This window comes from Cebus imitator, unplaced genomic scaffold, assembly GCF_001604975.1.
Source record: "Cebus imitator isolate Cc_AM_T3 unplaced genomic scaffold, Cebus_imitator-1.0 Scaffold60, whole genome shotgun sequence".
Classification (NCBI taxonomy): domain Eukaryota; kingdom Metazoa; phylum Chordata; class Mammalia; order Primates; family Cebidae; genus Cebus; species Cebus imitator.
Genome location: NW_016107375.1, coordinates 12,899,957 through 12,905,831, shown reverse-complemented (window position 1 = coordinate 12,905,831; position 5,875 = coordinate 12,899,957). Strand labels below are relative to the sequence as shown.

General features: G+C 36.9%; 1 long non-coding RNA gene across 1 annotated transcript; it reads left to right on the top strand.

Annotated features, from left to right (window-relative positions):
• Nucleotides 1-2,768: 2,768 nt before the first annotated feature.
• LOC108305077 lies at nucleotides 2,769-4,609 on the top strand. The gene is made up of 2 exons (XR_001825548.2): nucleotides 2,769-2,871; nucleotides 3,866-4,609. It is a non-coding gene; the product is annotated as an uncharacterized LOC108305077 (long non-coding RNA).
• Nucleotides 4,610-5,875: the final 1,266 nt, after the last annotated feature.

Below are 5,875 nucleotides of genomic sequence, written 5' to 3'. Positions count from 1 at the left end.
AGGCATGCTGATTGTACATCAAATATGTCTGGGCTTAATAAGGCTAAATCACATATAAGCTCAAGTTCCTCTTTGCTATTATGTTTAAACAAAAATAGCCATGTTATTTCCAGATCCAATCAGACCACAGGAAAAGCTACCACTTCTTGCCAAGTAGCAAAGGACAGATTGGTAAGAACAGAGTGGGAAAAAAGACAAAACTTACTTTCCCTCTTAAAACAAACAAAGCAAGGAGTCCAGTTGGAAGGCAAGTGGCAATGCTTTATGGACTGGGATAAGGCAGATGCCAACTTCCCCATGGCTTGATCCTGTCTAATCAGACAACAACACCTACTAATACCAGACAATACTGACTGTATTAGTTAGGATTCTCCAGAGGAAAAGAATAAATAAGGTGTGTGTATATATGCTTGTGTGTGTGCGTGTTTATGTGTGTGTGTGTATATCTAGAGAGAGAAACAGAGACAGAAACAGAGATCTATCAAAAGGAAATGACTGACACAATTATCAAGACTTCAAAGTCTCAAGATCTGTAGCTGGCAAACTAGAGACCCCTGAGAGCCTATTTGTAGCTCTGGTTTGAGCTCATAGGTCTGAGAACCAAGGGAGCGAATGATATAGTAAGGTCCAGCCTAAAAGCTGGCAGGCTTAAGAAGAGCTGATGTTTTAGTCCTAGTTTGAAAGCTGGAAAAGAGCATTGTCTTGGATAATGTAGTCAGATAGGAGAAGTCACCTCTGACTCAATCTTTTTATTCCATTCAGGTCTTCAATTGATTGGATGAGGCCCACCTACTTTAGGGAGAGCAATCTGCTTTAGATTAGATAGATTCTAATCTATCTGTAAATTCAAATGTAATCTCATTCAGAAACTCAGAAACACCCTTGTAGACATACACAGAATAATTTTTGGTTAAACATCTGAGTACCTTATGGTCTAGTCAAGTTGGCACAAAAACTTAACCATCATACTGACCTGGAAGTCAAGGTTTCAAGCAAATTGGAGACTTAGTAATTTGCTGTAAATCCCCACTCAGGACAGATATCCTTTTTTTTTTTTTTTTTTTTTTCCTCTGCAAGTGAATGTCATCTAGATTTTGCATGTACATCTCACATTATACTTTCTCAGGTGGACCATTATGATTTGGAAATTTAGACAGAAATATATATTAACATTTGATCTAGTCATTTTCATATTTCTATACCTTTGTTCAAATGCTTCTTTAGCATGGAATGCTTCCCGAACTAAGTCTTTTCCTTTGAGTCTTCTGTCATCAGGCAGTTACCAAAGCCTCTGCCTTCAGGGAGCTCACTCTAGTAAGAAAGGCCAGCAATGACTGCACAAGGGAAGAGCCATTAAATAAAAATGTGCAAACAGGTAGCTAAAGAAGTCATTGTGAGCAGAGTTCCTACATTCCATTCTTGCTGTAAGCAGACTGACTTGATCTAATCACTCTATGAACTAGCACCCTGTGTGCATTTTATATTGCATTAGACACTGGATAGAAACATAAATTCTGAACATGGATGATTATAACACAGGTGGAGAGATGAGAAAGACGGCATTGCAAATGCAGCAGGAGCTGCCTAAGATATATGAGAAGCAGTCAGTGGGTGGTCAGGCTGAAGGATCTGGGGAGGAGGAAGTCATCAGTGAATGCAAGTAGTTGAGAAGGACTTTGTGCCTTCATCCTTAAAGGATGGGTATTGTTTAGCTTCTTTTGAAGGAGAAGTACAAATTTCTAAGGAGAGTCTATGTAAAGGAATGAAGGTGGGAATGAGTAGTTCTCTTCAAGATCTTTGAATGGTCACACTCACTAGGATGCAGGCTTCTGAGCTTGGAAGGTAAATTACTCACAATTAAGAAAATGCCTCAGTCCAGACAAAATCAGCCTCCAAAAAATTATAAGAAAATTCTGCAGAAGTTTCTTGGGTCTAGGGATTTAAAGTATTTATTTACCCAGACTGTAGGAGTTGTTCAGGCAGATATGAAACTTGCCTTCACACAGCTGTCCCCCTAATGGGCTACATCAGGTCCCCAGTGGCTACCTCTTGGGATGAACAAAGATTTCAGTCTCTTTCTCCACACCAATTTTCACACTCCCACTGCTAAGCGGGGGGGGGGGGGGGGGGGGGGGGGTGCAATTAATGTTGCTGCTGACAGTTATTCTACTTTGGGGCAAGGCCCTTGGGATGAAAACTTTCACTGGGCTACCCAAGAGTTGGATCTGAATTTGCAGGAATGAGCTACTGGAAAGGAAAAAAAAAAGCTCTAAAGAGCTTTTGGCATCTTAGAAAATCTCTAGAATTAAAAGAAAATCTCTTTTTACCTTTTAAATTATTTAAAAGCAATTATTGAGTATACAGCAAGTGCCCATGTCCATTCTGGATGCTATAGTGTGGACATAAAAGAAAAGCAAAAACGTAAAAAGAAGATATGCAGCCTGCTTCCAGGAAATTAGAATTCCAATTTGAAGAAGAGGTTAGTGATTATAATGCTATGCCTCAAACAGGGTAGGTGCCTTAAAAGTCTTTGTTAAATAAGTCATTGGGTAGAATACAAAACAAGCATGTAAGAGAATAGAACTATGTAAAAGATTTAAAAGATCCTCAACAGTTTACTTAATACCAAATTGTTAACACTGTCCCCACTTCTTCTCTTATATATTTTCTGGTACTGGTTCTCTCTTGTTATATGAACATTTAAGTGATCAAAATATTGCACACATTCTTTCTCCCCCCGCCCCCTGCAGAAGCCGCCTGTACGAGTGTTCGCTATGAGAAGTAGATAAGGACAATTAGTTTGTGCCTCACGTCTAGTTATCATTCAGCTGAGCTGGCTGCTGAAGCTTCACGTTTGCACGTAACACTCCTGTACATATCTCCTTTTTTAATTATTTCTACAGGTTTTAATTTGTAAACTGTCATGTGAGATTTGGGGATGCATTTTGCCAGAATAACTGATATGATTGCAACAGCAAATTACAGCTATACCTGAAGCTTTTTTCAGACAAAAAATTATTACATATTTCTAGTGTTGGGGAGGAAAAGTCTCTAGACCAAGCTTCTAAGCAAACACAACAATTCTGTTCTCCTGGAAATTGATATATTCAATTAAATGCTCACAATCTGGTTAGCTTTCAATAAACACCATTTAAATCTGAGACCCTCACTGTTATAAGCATGACGCCAGGTAATGAAGCTTGTATCATTGTTGCTCTCAAGATTTTCATCCTGTAATATGCAGCTTTCAAAACTCTTATCTTTGAGCTCAGAAAGCAATTTGACTAACATTAGAGGGCCCTTGCAATAAATATAATCATTATTTTAATTTGATACTCCTTGTAGTCAAACCTTTTTATTTATATTCCACTGAATTGAGAAGAGGTGGGACTAACATTTTTTAAAAAGTTTTAAAACTCCCTTTTCCTTATGGAAAGATTGAGAAATATGACATAGTTACAGCAGGTATGCTTAAAAGCACAAGAGAACAAACTATTTTTAGAAATGTTGATTGTTAATAAACTCTGAAATTTCAGACTGTCACAAGCACAAATGTAATTAGAATTACTTTTAGTAATAATTTATAAAGATAGATCTGCTATACATTCAAATACATGTAGGTAGGTATATATACGTGTTTATGTGTGTGTATACATACATATACATGCTAATTATAAATAATTTTAAGCTAAAGAATATTACATGTACAAAATAATACTAATGATTTCTATGTCAGAAAGATTAAGGTCCAGTTATCATAAGTACTTGAAAGTAATGGAATTGAATCAAACTGTCCACAAGTCTGACTTCATTAATTCACGATGTCTTGCCCTCTAACTAGAGTGAATTAATGTTTTTGTTCTAGTGTATTTAATCAAATGCTGAAGAAGCAAGACAGAAGATAGGATGGAGAAGGAAAAGGGAATGCAGACAACTTTTACTTAATATTTTAAGTGTGAAGTCACAGCTGTCAGTTCTCATTGACATTTTCCCATATTCTGCTTAATTAGTGTCTTTATTGCCATAAACGGAGTCTGTTTCTTCTTGCTAAATAAAAACTGGTAGAGAAAGTTATTTAATCTGAAATTTTGTCTTCCTCAAAAAAGATGTTAACCAGTAAGTTTAGCATGCTCTCTTTTCTCATTGTGATCTGCTAAGCATTTTGGCATACACATGTTTATTCTAAGTAAGGAATCATGAACAACCTTGAGATTCACACCATGGAATTGTCACTAAAGGGACACCATTAGAAGTTTCAAGCAAGGTCATGGATTCATTTCATTGTCATTTTAACAAGGCATCCCTGACTTCATGACGGCAAGGAGAACAGCTAAAAGTCTGGGTGCACCTGGCATAGGTAAGTTATTTAATGCTTTGTAAAAAAACTGAGGGACTGAACCAATACTGAGAAAGTATTGGAAATGATGGTGAAGAAACATATTATATATATGCTTACGATTCATAACTAACAAGATTGTGACTCAGTGTATGCAGGGCATGAGATTTGAGTACTTATTTGCTAAGTTTCTGGTTGTTCTAACTTGAGACACTACGTAGACATCAATGCTTTACTCATATGAGAAATAAAGAAAGTCTTTGTGTAAACTTACCATCAAGACTGAAAAAGTTTCCACTTAACCTCTGTGCCCTACCAAGATTGCCCAGGAGCCCAGAGGCATGTTCAAGTACTGATTTCAATCAGTGAGTACTTATTGTATGCTAGAGACTACATTATGGAATTACTTATAAAGCAGTAGCGACCAACAAATGTAGACGGTTAGGTACTTTTAATTTTTCGTATGGATGAAACAAAAAGAATTGTAGAAATGTGTTCAGGTGGTACCAGGATCAGGAGGAGCTTTATGCAAGAGCTGAAATTTGAAATAATTTTCAATACGCTAAGAGGAGCAGCCTCCTAAGTAAGCATAGGCCCACAAGCAAAGGCTGTGTGGTACTCCGGGCCAGAGCAGAACTTTAAATCAGGGGACACCTGGGCATGGATTCTGGCCCTTTCTCTCTAAGCATCCCTGTTCTGGTGTCTGTTATGAACAGAAGCTTCATAAATAAAAGCAGAACAACAGTGTCTTTAGTGTGATTGCTGCATAAAACACCCCACCAAACAGAAGCAAAGACTGGTTAGCCTGTTCAAAAGAGAGGTCAATAAGTCCATGAATACAGAGGAGTAAAGGGCCCGAGGCTGTATAATTATGATATATGCACTTTTCAGTATGTATGTTATATTTCAATAGAAAGATGTAAAAAGTATTCCAGCGTGGATGATGAATTACATGGTCTCTAGGAAGGCAAGGACTGACACTTACAGATCACCATATAGTTTAGTACTTAATGGAATAGGCTAATTTTCCTAACGAATTAGCCCATTTTCCTGTCATTCCTTCTCTTCTATCCACTACGGTTCAAACCATATTCTATGATCAGAGCTTAGTAAATGCCTATTGAATTGACTTTTACTACTTTAAACATTAAAAAAAAATCTGGAAAATAAGAAATATAGTAGGAGAGTTAAATACTAAAATCAAATTGTTTCAAACATTAATACATGGAGCTACTTTTCTTACCATGCTGTATTCTAAATTTTACTAAGGTGTCCATGAGGCAATGATTTGTTTCTTATTCCATCCATGTTCCTATGCTTAGATCAACAATACTAGAAATGTCTCAAAAAAGTGCATTTTGTGAGTTTCCAGTGACTTACTTGCCCACTCATCTCATTATCTGGCAGGCTGTTTGTCTTTCCTTTTTTCTCTCATCTAACAAATGTAAAACCTCCAGGGTTTTCTATACATATCCTTTTTAAAAATGTTTGTTTCTATTAGTATGTGGGTACATGTTTCTCTAAAATATAGCCAGAACC